Raw genomic sequence first — 14,713 nt, 5'->3', positions numbered from 1 at the left:
TCTTCGACTCCAGCAGTCAACCACCTCGACCAGCTCCGCCGCTACTCCCAAACCGCACTCTGCTCGCCTTGACACCGCTCCAATTCGCAGGTGCGAGCCTGCCACCGTTCTCTATTGTTTCGGTAGGAACTTGCCATCTCTTGGTTCGAAACAAAAAAGAGATGAGAAAAGAGAGAATATTGAGGAAAAAGGATGTGGAGGCAAATTTGTTATTTCACGTGGTAGCAAATGAAAGGATACGCAAATCAACTGTGGCAAATTTGTAAAGCCACCAAAGTATTTGGAAAAACTGAGTATATATGCACACCAACTTTAGGACATATAGTAGCAAATCTACATAAAAGTTTATTGTAGTACATATGAAAAAAAAATATCGAAATTACACAAGTCACGAAATCATGCAAGTGCACCAACCTACCGTGGTACATAGAAAGATGACACACACTCTTGCTCTAGGCTGTATTGACGTGAACCATGATGACCAGGTTTCTCACTGCCTTTTGCTGCTTCATATCGAGGTCGAGATAGTGTGTTCCCCCTCTGTGCCTCCCTCTGCACCTCCTGAGCCACGCGACGGCCACTCAACATCTGCAGCCTCAACTCTACGTCTTTCATGGTAGGCCTCTCCCCTCGAGTCAGACTCAGGCACTCCTCTGCCAACCGAGCCACGCACACAATCGCTTCCTCGCCTGCCTCCTGTAGAATGTGCACATCCAATATCTCCTCGAGGGGCCTCTCCTTCGTTGCCCACAAGAAATAATTGGAGAGGTTCTGTTTCTCACCATACTCGTTCTGAATGATCGGCTTCTTTCTTGTTAGCAACTCAACAAGTATCACCCCGAAGCTGTAAACATCACTTTTTTCGTTGAGCTGGCCCGTGTAGTAGTACTCAGGATCCAAGTAACCGAATGTACCTTGTACGGCGGTGACTAGATGGGTTTGATCGATCGGGATTGACCTCGATGCGCCAAAATCTGAGACCTTCACGGTGTAGCTGTCGTTCAGAAGCACATTCATGCACTTGACATCTCTGTGGAGTATTGAAATTGAAGCCGCCGAGTGTAGGTATGTGAGTGCTCCGGCGATCTCGGTTGCGATTCTTAGTCGCTCCTCCCAAGACAATGGCAACAGTTCACCATTCTTCTCGCCGTGCAAGAGGTTATACAACGTGCCATTGGAAACAAACTCATACACGAGTAGGGGTACCTCGGCCTCCAGGCAGCATCCGTAAAGCTTCACCACATTCCGGTGGTTGATTTGTGAGAGGATGGACACCTCGTTAATAAACTAATCGATCTCAGTGCTTACCTCAAGCTTTGATCTCTTGATGGCCACCACTCGTTGGTCGGTCAAGATGCCCTTGTATACCGTACCATGGCCACCGCGGCCAACCACACGAGCATGGTCAAAATTGTTGGTCGCCTTCTCTACCTCTTCAAGGGAGAATATCTTTGTGCCATCGCTAGCATTTTGATCGGACAAGATCAGTTGTTCCAGCAACATGCCTTTGTTTTTGCGGAAGTACCTCTTTCTTAGCCGTTCCTGAACGCCTTTTTTCCATCTCTGACTAAGTACAACAAAAAATGCGGCAAGAACAATGATGCCACCGCCACTACTTAGTCCAATAGTTACACCTGCATTAGACACAACCTTTTAGAAGACTTATTTTTTCTCCGAGATTACAGGAGCTGTATGCAAATGAACAAAATAATTATTTGAGACATTGACAGTATATAAATTTATAGTACTAGAAAACACAGTTACTTATCCTTTGACCGGGCTGGTGAAGCCAACCGGCCGGCATATTTTTCCTTATCAAGTTTATAACGACTAGCATGATATAGCCCGCGTATATGCTGGTTAGATTTGTTCCAAATTCTGTAGTTTGAAGTTATATTTATACTTTCATAATTATGTCACCTTTACCGTTTTTCTTCGCATCTTTTAATGGGACACCGTCACAGAAAGGTGACACGCGTATCACAAACAAGCAAAATTACCCGCATCTTTGAAATGACATCAGAGACGCTTCGAAATCTGACATGTTGTGTAGGACTGAGATTAGTTCCAAAGTTTTTCATTAAACTTCCAACTTGTCCATTACATCAAAACTTTTCTACACACAAATTTCTAACTTTTCTATTACATCGTTCCAATTTCAATTAAACTTCCAATTTTCGTGTGAACAACACACCCTATAATGTTAAGGCCAGACCTCTAGTGGCCGATCATAGTAGATTACACCCTCTATCCTAATATATAGCAATATTAGACCGGATTTGATATATGTCTAGATTAATAGCTCTAGGATATATCTATCCAGATTTATAGGATATCTGTCAAATTCGGTACTAATTTGCTATATATTGGAATGGAATGAGTCTTCGAAGAAAAATGCATATACTCTCTCCATCGAAAAAATATCAATCTAAGTGAGAATGTGACGTACATGTATAAATTTATTGTAGTAGGTTGTATCATATTCTCATCTAAGTTAAGTTTGTTTGGGAAAAAAGAGTGCGTGATATGATGGTTCAAAAGTCACGGATACATGTCGTGAGCCATCGTCTGTGAATGAGGTTCGTCACCGCTGACGTGGTTCAATAACCATCCTCTCTGATACATTGCCGCCGTTTTTTTACGACGTCATTAACTTTTTCACATACATTTAACTATTTATATTATTTAAAAAATTACATATGTAAGTAAAAGTCAAAGTTAAAAATTATAGTTTTTTATGATAAAATAAGTCACTATAAAATAAATAGTATTTATATATATTTTTAATAAGACGAATGGTTAAACGTCACGTAAAAAATCAATGAAGTCATACGTTTAAAACATAGTATGTCGTGATGTGTGATATATGTCTCTGACTACTCTTCATTCACATACGTAGACTAAATCAACTTATGTACGTGATCTTCCTCATCATCAGAGATATGCTATCAACTATCAAGGTGCGTCGTTGATTGTTACATAATCGATCATACAAGCAGATAGAACCTGCGTATATGATCGTCCATAAATAGAGTACAGGCCTACAACACGTTCAGAGTCTCCAGTTAAAATAGTCTCCTATTTTATTTCTCTATACCCGTAAAGATAGTATTATTATAACATGAAACATGCAAGTGAATCGACCGATGCTACCAATGTCAGCAATAAATGCTCCGTCCATTCAATTATATGAAATTCCTATTTCTATATATATATCGGAGGTGGATTGATGTTCCTCGAGAGAACATCCCCTCATTTTATACATATCATTTAAAATATCATCGAAAAATTTAAAAATAATGATAAGGTAGATTAATATGCAGGGTCGGACCTACACCCTGGGCCACCTGGTCCACGGCCCGAGGCCCAGGACGAAAAGCCCATGGAACACTTTGAAGTTTCACCTTATAAAATTTTGTTGGGCCAAATCTCTAATGGGGCGGCCCAGGCTTTGGCCCATTTCTGGGTCCGCCCCTGTTAATATGTGATATGCAAGTTCAAATTTGATTTGCACAAGTAGAGAAAATAATATGAACATTCAAATTTGTTATTTTTTTTAAATTGTGCAAATCTAACTTGTAATTAACTTACATATTAGTGCTATATCACATATTGATCATACCTTCTATCGTTTTTTTTAATTATTTGTTATAGACTTATGTATATCTATCCCTATATTTTTTTTATAGATACGCTATAGAAGAAACGATCTTTAATACCGATTAAAAACCCCCCTTTAGTACCGGTTGTAGCAACCAAGACCAGTAAATCGAGACTACAAAAATGCATGCTAAGTCAAAAAAAAAAAAGAATAAGTTCACCGGAGGTCGCTCAACTTAACAGCGAGATTTTTTGAGGTCCCTTAACCACAAAATTAAAAATGTGCACTCCTAAACTCACACAACCGTGCAATCGAGGTCCTATGACAGTATATATGGGTGGTTTCGCTGACGTGGCATCCTAGTCAGCAAAAAAAAAGTGTGTGGGACCCACATGTCAGCTACGCATTCCTTTTCTTCTCTTTTCTTCTCCTTCTCCTCTCTTTTATCTCTTCTCTCTTCTCTCTTCTCTTCTTCTTCAGTGAGGGAGGAGGCCGGCGGCCAGCGAGCAGAGCGGCGATGGGCGGGCAGAAGGGAGCGCGGCGATGGGCGGCGGCGGACCCGTGTAACAGCGGAGCGATGGCGGCCGAGCGCGGCGAGCAGAGCGGCGCCGGGATGCGGGCGGAGCGGTAATGGGCAGGCGACGGGCGAGTGCGGCGATGGGTGGCGGCGGGCCCGTATGGCAGCGGAGCGGCGGCGGGCGAGCACGGCGGGCGGAGCGGTGCCGGGATGCGGGTAGAGTGGCGATGGGCGGCGGCGGGCGGAGAGGCGATGGGCGGTGGTGGGCAAGCGGAAGAACATGACGGCGGTGTGGCCGCCGTGCGCAATGTTTATGCCGTCGATATGGCGGTAGTCGGAGATGGTGGACTCCATGGTGGTGTCCCAGAAGATGTTCTCGCTGCGGTGCCGCAGCGGGCGCCCTTGCCAGATTTCATGCAGAGGAGGTGCGGGCCTGCCGCCACGCTCGCTCGCCGCCGCCCATCGCCGCGCTCTGCCCCTCCTTTGTGAGTTTAGGTTTTCATATCTCTAGTTTTGTAGTTAAGGTATCTCAAGAAATCTCGCTACTAAGTTGAGAGACCTCTGGTGAACTTATTCCAAAAAAAATGTGGGATTTAAACTAAAGATCTCTCACCTTCGCCCTCACGCTCATTACCATCCCACCTACTACACACATCTAAGTTGGATATGGATGTTTTTTTTAACTAACCTTCACTACTACAAAAACCCTCATAGGGATCGGCCTTATAGGTGCTAGTTCCTTTAAAACCAACACCTATAGGCCTTTTGCCACCTCTGCACGCGGAAAAAAAAAGCACCAATAGTGCTTTAAAGGTGCCGGTTAATTAGTAAAAACCGATACCAATACTATAGGTATCGGTTTTTTAAAAGAACCGACACCTATAATATATTATAGATGCCAATTTATTAAAAACCGACACCTATAATATGTTATAGGTACAGGTTCTTTTAAAAAACCGGCACCTATACAAAACAAGAAGAGCCGACGAGTCGAGTGCTGTATGTCGTCCTTATCTACTCCCACCCACTGACCCACGTCATCGCTATCCACGCCCTCTTGCATCTCTCTCCCTCTCGCGTCTCTCTCCCTTCCCTCTCTCTAGTGACGGTGGCAGCGGGCTCCCGATCGAGGCAGGCGGATGCCCAGCGAAGGCGGCGACTGCCGCGCCCTCCCCTCCGCCAGATCCGGCGAGAGGGGAGGCGGCGGTCTCCCGCGGCTGCCTGGTGGTGGTGGTGGGCTCCCGAGGCTGGCGGCTGCCCGGCGGAGGCGGCGGCGGCCACGCCCTTCCCTCTGCCAGATCCAGTGGGAGGGGAGGCGGCAGTCTCCCGCGGCTGCCTGGCGGTGACGATGGGCTCCCGAGGCCGGTGGCTGCCCGGCGGTGGCAGCGACTGCCGCGCCCTCCCCTCCGCCAGATCTTGCGGGAGAGGAGCCGGCGGTATCCACGGCCCGATGAAGGCGGCAGCGGCAGCGGTGCTCCTCCACCACCGCCATCCAGGCGACCCAAGGGCCTCGTCGCCGCCGCAGCATCCTCAAGGCCGTTGTGGTTTGAGTGTGTTCTTTTTATCTTGTTCATGTTCTCTTGTTTAATTTCTCTCAAGTTCTCTTGTTCATATGTGTACCAAGAACATGGAGATTTGGATCGGATGAACATTATAATTAAATGGATGTAGAAATTGTTGTTGTTATTGACGTGTTCCTTGGATTTTGATTTTCGATGTGTGGATATTGTTCTGGGATGTGGGAGGTTCTGATTCCGCTCGAATCGAGCCAGAGTTTTTTTTTTTGGCTCGTGTAGATGTAAAGGTGCCGGTTCTATTTTACCTATTGGTGCCGGTGCCAGCAATAGGTGCCGACTAATTGGTGCCGGCCAGAAAACCGGCACCTATTGCCAGTTCCCAACCGGCACCAATAGGGCTTTTTGTACTAGTGCTTGGAGACATCTTTATTACCAATTGGTAATACCGGTACTAAAAATGCATCCTTAATACCGGTTGGTAACATCAACCATTAGTCTCGGTTGATTTTGCCAACCAGTACTAAAGATGTACTTTTAGTACCGGTTAATAACACCATCTGGGAGGAAAGATGTTTTTAGGGGTTTGGACTTTTAGAACCGGTAGTAAAGCATCTTTTGTACCGGTTGTTAGTCTAGCGGGATATTTGTGTTTTGGGGTTTAGGATAAAAATTTGTTTATCTAGTAGTGATACTATATTGTCATACACGAATGGCCTTGTACTCTTTTACGTTGATCACTTCTTTTATTTTGTTTCAAGTTTAAATCTCATAGTGTTGTGTGGTGACTTCTTGTTGTATCAATATTCTTTCTGGATTTCATAAATTTATAAATTGTATTTCTGTATGAATCATTGGTTTTGTTTGAGTAGTAGAAATGCTACTTTTAAAATGAGAAAATTCCCAGTGCACCCCTGAAAGTTTATCCAATCCCATAAGGTTTGCTCATTCCCTTTCATACCCCTAAATTTCAATTTGGATCCCTTCCATGTCCTTTCCGTTAGTTGACCGTTAAATTCCTAACATAAAGTCCACTTTACCCTTTAGAATCAAGAGAATATAAATTTATGAAATATATCAATGGAGTGTATAAATTTATTGTATGCGACTATTATATTTATGAGTTTATTTTGTGAGATATAATTTAATTAAAAATAATATTCTAGTTTCGCCTCCACGAAAGCAAAACAATAATATTTTTTTATCTATGACAAAATTTATTTTTATATATAACAAAAATAATATTTTTTACGACTAAAAGCTGTATATATTGTATATTTTGTTATAGTAGTACAACATTTTGTATAAGATAAATTTATTTATGTGCTAAGTAAATAATTTTTAATAACTAAAATAAATTTTATTTTTATGTCATATCTAAAAATAAATTTTGTCATAGATAAAAGTTTTTTTTTGCCTTCGCGGAGGCGAAACTAAAATATTTTTTTATTAAATTATATCTCACAAAATAAACTATATAATAGCCACGCACAATAAATTTATACACTCGATCAACATATCTTATAAATTTATATTTTCTTGATTCTAAAGGGCAAAATGGACTTTATAATAAAAATTTGACGGTCAACTAGCGGTCAACTAACGAAAGGGACATAGAAGGAGCCAACTTGAAATTTAGAGGTATGGAAGGAAATGAGCAAATCTCAGGAGCATAAAAGTGAATGATTGAACTTTCAAAGATACACAAAGAATTTTTCTCTTTTAAAAAGGAGAGGCAAAATATAAAAGCCTCATTTCATTGGTAAAGAAGAGTAAAAATTCCAAAGAAAACAGAAAACAACCCTGAAACCGTGAGCCAAGTTCCCCTTTTTAAGTTTAAGTTTAGTTCCCAAAATTTTTTCCCAAAAAGTCACATCGAATCTTTGACACATACATAGAGTATTAAATATAGATAAAAACAAAAACTAGTAGCACAGTTTATATGGAAATCGCGAGACGAATCTTTTGAGCCTAATTATTCCATGGTTACTCATAAGTGCTACAGTAACCTACATGTGCTAATGACGGCTTAACTAGGCTCAAAAGATTCATCTCACGGTTTCTAGGGGAGTTATAAAATTAGTTTTTTCATTCGTGTCCAAAACCCCCTTTCGATATTTAGTCTAACATTCGATGTGACACCTAAAAATTCACTCATGCGTGGAACACCAAAAAAGATTATAGCATATCGGGAAACCATGGACCAGGTTCTCTTTTTTTTAAGGGACAATTGCTTATTTTACCCCGTTTTGAACCCTAACTACCAATTTGACCCTACTTTTTAGAGTTTGCTTATTTGACCCTCTTTTTTAAAAACGAAGCTCCCGTATGGCCATACTCTGTTAAGGGCATCCAACAGTGTTAACTAAAGCACAAAATGTCTCTTGCACCCTTACTCATTTGACCCTATTACATGTGGGACCCACCCGTCGGTTCTCTCTTCTTCACTCCTCATCTTCTCTCTTCTCTCTTCTCTTCTCTCCTCCTCCACGGATCGGCGAGCCGGCGCTGATGAGACGGTGATGGCGGCGCTCTGAGGGGGCGGAGGGAGGGAGCGGCGGTGGCGGTTGACGGAGGGGCGAGTTGCGGTGGCGGCGCACGGAGGGGGCGAGCGGCCGCCGGCTCGGGAGGGAGGGAGGGAGCGGCGGCGGCGGCGGCAGCTGAGGGACGAGGAGTGAGGGAGGCGACGACGGCGGCAGTGCAGGCACGCGGAAGGAGGGAGGAGGAGGAGGAGGCGGTGCCGGATCCGTTGACCGTAGCTCGAACTCCACCGCCCGGACTCACCACCGCCAGTCCTCCTCGTCGTCGTCGTCACCAGAGCCAGCGCCGGCTCGCCATCTCGCCTTTCGCCGCCTCTCGTGTGGTGAATCCGTGGAGGAGAGGAGAAGAACTCGCTGCCGCCGCCGCCGCAAGGAGGGAGAGAGAGAAATGTGGATAGGGTTGGGTGGATGGATAGGGTTTTCTAAGGGTATTCTGGGTATTATGAATATTAGTTGTATTTCTTTTTTTATTTTAAATCAAAACATAACGGACTACTGAAAATAGGGTAAGACGGGAGTTTCGTTTTTAAAAAGGATGGTCAAATAAGCAAACTCTAAAAAGTAGAGGCAGTTAGGGTTAAAACAGGGTCAAATAAGCCTTTTTTTTTTCTTAAACACACTCCCATGTGGAAATCATGACCTGATGTGAGAACCGTTGCGCGCCACATGCCCGCGATGGTCGATGTGACCAGATGTGGTGGACTCGCCCGATCACGTCGCCAGCCAGTGCAGGGGAATCGAGGTGGAATTTTAGGCGACTCAGGGCCCGTTTAGTCCCTAAAAATTTTTCCCAAAAACATCACATCGAATCTTTAGACATATGCATAAAGCATTAAATATAGATAAAAAGAAAAATTAATTACACAGTTATAGGGGAAATCGTGAGACGAATCTTTTAAGCCTAATTAGTCCGTGATTAGCCATAAGTGCTACAATAACCCACATGTGCTAATGACGGCTTAATTAGTCTTAAAAGATTCGTCTCGCGGTTTCCAGGCGAGTTATGAAATTAGTTTTTTCATTCGTGTCTGAAAACCCCTTCCAACATCCGGTCAAACGTCCAATGTGACACCCAAAAATTTCCTTTTTCCCAACTAAACACACCCTCAACGTTGGAGCCATAGTTTCGTTGACGAGGACAAAGCTGCTTCGGAATAACCGAAGGAGAGGGCTCGGCATTGCCTGCCAACGGGCTTACTGTTGGAGCTTACTAAGAGCACCCGCAATGGTAAAGTAATATGCTATTTATAAAACATCTACATCTCAGCAATAGACTAGATTAATAGTAAACCACTTCAATGGTATGTCTACATGGGTATCTATATCTCTCTAATCTATTGCCTCGTTTTTCTCTATAGACTATCTCCAGATTAGTAGATAGCTTTGCTCTCTCTCTTCATTTAATCTCTTCTAAGTAGGAAAATATATTGACATGGATATCTTGTAGAGAGCCTATAGATAACCATTGCGGGTGCCCTAATATTTATAATTAACGTTCAAACATCTGATGTGATTAGGACTTGAAACTTTTGGGCTGTGTTTAGATCTAAAGTTTGGATTCAAACTTCAGTCCTTTTTCATCACATCAACCTGTCATACACATACAATTTTTCAATCACATCATCTCTAATTTTAACTAAAATCTAAACTTTGCGCTGAACTAAACACAGCCTTAGTCACATCTAAACAGGTCCTGAGATTACTAATATTTAAAATTAACGTTTAAACATCCGATATGATTAAGACTTAAAATTTTAGATGTCACATCTAAGCAGGCCCTGAAAGTGAAAGGCTAGAACCTCCGGAATCCTCTCCCATCACGACTGTCCAGACCGGAAGCAATTAATACACTCACCTACCAATTACCAAATGCTCAGTCGAGACCTCAAAGTCTAACCCACATGTGATTCGTGGGGCTCCTGGTAGTGCCATAAGAGAGTTTAATAAAGTAATACCTCCGTCCCAAAATAAGTGCAGCTGTGAATATCCATGCCCAACGTTTAACCATCCATCTTATTTAAAAAAATTATAAAAAATTTAAAAATATTTAGTCACACATAAAGTATTATTCATGTTTTATCATCTAATAACAATAAAAATACTAATTATAAAAAATTTTTAAATAAGACGAATGGTCAAACGTTGAACGAAAATAATGTAAAACTGTACTTATTTTGAGACGAAGGGAGTACTTCCTTCGTATTCTAAATGAATGACACAATTGGTTTTTTACCATCTAATGTTCTTTAAACATTACATAAATAGTTTTATATCTGCACATAAAATTTAAATAAGACATAATCTAATATTGATAAAAAATTAGTAGCGTCATATATTTTAATACAGAGGGGCCTAAATCAAGCCAAGCGACCAAGTTGCAACTCCCCATAATAAAGTCCGCTATACAGACACGTTAACTAGTTTTATTGGAGTCCTGCTTGAATACTACTCTCTTCGTCCCATAAAAAATCACCCACGTTATACTAGAATATGTCTCATCTAATTTTAGATTTATTTTTTTTAAGGACGGGAGAGTACTTTGCACTTAGAGTATGTTTAGTTCCTGAAAAAAGTTAGAAGTTTGAAGAAAATTGAGAGTTTGAAAAAAAAAGTTGAAAGTTTATGTGTGTAGGAAAATTTTTGATGTGATATGATATGGTGAAAAATTAAAAATAGGGAGAAACTATACACGGCCTTATCTTACACATACGGAGGGATTTCATTAAAAAAGCACTGCCACTTTCACATTCAATTGGTCAACAACTTTGACCACGCTTAATACCTTGGTCAAAGTAAAAAAAAAAAGCCTAATCCCCAAGTCCAAAATGCCATTATTCTCTCATCTCTCATTCTATATCCTCAACTCTCTCTTTCTATGATTTTTTTAGTCCATGGAATTATCAGAGATTTTGTTGACTTGATAATTCCAGTCAACTCTTCTAAACCACCCTAATGGCTCATGCGATTCAATAAAACTAGATGAATACCCTATCCCGTTTCTGCGAAAAATTATTTGCATAATATGTTCAAATAAAATGTAATTTGATTATCAAAACCAAAACAATTTGATATAATTTTGGGCCAAAAAAATTGAGATTGCATGTTTTTATGAGAGAAGAAAGAAGAGATAATATTTAGACCATAGATCGATTATGTAAAGGCTAGAAATAATTAGAGTGATGTGGTTTAGTGAGAGAATGGATAAATAGCATTAACTTCCAATGTTTGACCATTCAATTCGTCTTATTTAAAAAGTTTATGTAATTGTTATTTATTTTATTGTGACTTGATTCACCATTAAATGTTCTTTAAGCATGACATAAATAATTTCATATTTGTAAAAAAAATTAAATAAAACGAATGGTAAAATATTGATCAGAAAATCAACGGTGTCATACATTAAAATACGGAGGTAGTATATAAGTATATAGGATAAGCAACTCCCCCCTGCATGCTTATCCAAAACTAGAAAATAAGGGACGGCCAGTTGCAAATTTGCAACCTGTACAAATAGCTTACCCAATATGATGGTTGATGGCTTGCATTTTCTTGTAGTGTCACTGATATCTGTTCCACGAGGACAACTGGTGCATGTATAGCTCCCAAAACTATTGTGGCAAATACCTCTGCAGATGTATTTATCTGGCTGCATGCACTCGTTAGTATCTGCAAAATGCATAATAATATCAGCCCTGATCCTTACAAATGCTATGAAGTTGGCATGCAATGTCTCCGAGACTCCGAGAGGTTTTTCCAATAACAATTTTGTGTGATTCAACTATATCCTATCTTACTATAAAATTATAACCCACTAATCTTAAAGCTCAACATGCAAACATACCACTTCATCATTCACTAGCAATAATTACATATAAAACTTATGTAAGTATACACATCATCTATAATACATTGAATTCTACAAATCAACATCCAATCATCTTCCTTCACATTATTTTTCACAATATTTTCAACATATATATTCATCATTTTTAAAATACTTAACATATATTCATCCATATAATCAAAGTGCGAGATACCATATTTCATCTACAATCTCATACAAAGTCTACTAAATTTATTTATCATGAACATAATTTGACAAGCCAGTTTTATTTGTTGTTAATAACTAATATAATTTTTACTCTTAGCTCGATTATTAAAAAATATTAAAAGTTACTTAGTAATTTCCACAGCAAAACACGAGGAATCATGTAGTATGCTTTAAAGTGGTCGACATTAGCTCCCAATAATGACTTGTCAACTTGCATGTAGCTTTGCCGGCTTAGGGCCTGTTTGGTAATTCTAATTGGCAGCCAACTACTACAGTGTAATATATAGAAGGTCAATGGTAAGCTGCGGCTGCACAGCTGCTGTATAGGGTTATCGAATAGGCCCTTTCTACTTTATGGACAAAAGGAAAAAAACCAAGCCCCGGAGTAAGTTTTTGTCCAATAAAAATATTCTAGTAGAACTTTCATCTAAGAATAAGATACACAAATTTTACGAGATATTATATATATATATATATATATATATATATATATATATATATATAATTGTACCTGTGCATCCATCCTTAAGGTAAGGGTTTCCTTCGAAACCCACGGAACACTTGCACCGGTACCCAAGATGCATGTGTGTCCTGTCGTCAGTGACATCCACGCAGTCGCTATGGGGGCTGAAGCACCTGTAGTCGCTGTCCTTTGCTTGCTCACATGTCGCGTGATCGAAGGCCCATTTCACCACGCCCGATTCATCAGACAACGCGTAGAGCGGCGGGCCGTGCGAACCAGGCAGGAAACCGTCTGGCTCCGACACCTCGCGGACTTGCAAGACGCCCTCGTCCGTTGATATGCCAGTGACGACGGTGCCGTCGGCCAAGTGGGGAACGTTCGTGATGGGGCCCCGGTATACATGCAAGGTACAGGTGGAGTTTCGCAAAGCAGCCAATCTTTGTACCGAAGGGGAACGGGATGCTCACGTTCCCGCACCATGTGGGACAATCCGTTTCCGGCTGGATGAACTCAATGGCTGTTTTAAGGGAAGATCACGTCAAACCATTAACTGATTACAGCAGTGTTAATTTACCACACGCTAGTAATAATTAACTGATCGATTATTACTTTGCTATATATAAAACTACCTCCTCATATTTGAGAAATATCATCTTAAACTGCCTTATCAGAAGACAAGTTTATTTTATGAAGTAGCAATGGTGAGACTTATCTAGTTCTCCTAACTAACAAAAATACATACATACATTATTGTGTATTGACTTTCCCTACTGCTACTAGTTGAGAACTTGAGATCGATGTACATACCTGGCAAACGACTTCCTTGTTGGCAGCCATCAAGCACATACGGATTGCCGTAGCCCGACAGACATTGGCAAATGTACCCACCGATCGGTGAGTCCAGACACTTGCTGTTGTTACTGATGCAGGCATAGTTGGACCGGTCCTCCAACGCGCTCTTGCAGTTCGGCTTGTACGGAATTGCCCAATCTAGCTCAGCTGGGGCTATCAACGAATCTCCAAATAAATCCAGGACCTCACCCGGGCGGAACCCGTCACTGAGCTCTGAGCTAGTGACGAATGCGGTTACTTGGTTCCAGGGGTCAAACCCACTGGTACGAGAGATGTTGAGGGTGAACGCCCTTAGGTTTACCTGTATGGGGATGACACAGCATCCAATGCCAACGCATGGCCCATAGGGCAGCCGTTCCATGATTTTAGAATCAACACAGCCGACGGAGCAATTCCCGATCTCATCACCCGAGCCAGGAATGAAGAGCGAGGCCTTGATGCCGCAGCCAAAGACGAACATGGAGTTGTTGGACCAACGGGAGATGGCGAAGGCCCTGCCTGCAGACTCCCAGTGAACGGAGTAGTCGCGGACACCGCGGATCATCTTCAGGGAGTAGGAGATATAGATCCTGACAGTCTCCGACGACTGTTGGGAGCCGACAGAATATAAATCGATTGTTTGATTGCCTAGTAGGAGATGCCTTGCGTTACCTTCACCTGCGTCGACCACACAAGTGACGCTGAAGCCAGGCAAGGAGCATCCAGGGCCTATTCCGAACGGGTAAGTGATAGTATCAAGAAAACCACAGCCGGAGCAATTTCTTCCGCCCGTCGTCGCCATGGCCGCCGTTGCTAAGGGTGACATGAGCACTGCAAGCGCAAGCCACGCCACTGCGGTGCGCATCCTGGGATATACGAGTAGTTTTGTGTCGGCCGGCCTTCAGACCTGTTGTGCGGTAATAAATTAATATCTCCGGTGGTGCCTATTGTAGACCTGTAACGTGGTGGGCACGAGTCAATATACGAATAGTCTTCGATCTAATTTTGAACTAAAAATTAAATTTAGTTAACCTAGTTAATTAGAGTTAAGTGAAGTACTACCTCATTTACATAAAAAATAAATTTCTAGTGAATTAAGGACATATTATTAGGATAGATGAATAATCACAATAATATCATTTAATTAACATAGTACATGCACACATTTTATATATAAACTTGATTAAAAAAATGTT

The 14,713-nt window shown here is 41.5% G+C and overlaps 1 pseudogene; it reads right to left on the bottom strand.

The window, feature by feature from the left end:
- Nucleotides 1-312: 312 nt before the first annotated feature.
- On the bottom strand, nucleotides 313-14,398 carry LOC127777348 (wall-associated receptor kinase 2-like; annotated as a pseudogene).
- Nucleotides 14,399-14,713: the final 315 nt, after the last annotated feature.

Source organism: Oryza glaberrima, chromosome 6 (assembly GCF_000147395.1).
Source record: "Oryza glaberrima chromosome 6, OglaRS2, whole genome shotgun sequence".
NCBI lineage: Eukaryota > Viridiplantae > Streptophyta > Magnoliopsida > Poales > Poaceae > Oryza > Oryza glaberrima.
The sequence above is the reverse complement of the archived record's forward strand: the minus strand, read 5'-3'. Positions and strand labels throughout refer to the sequence as shown.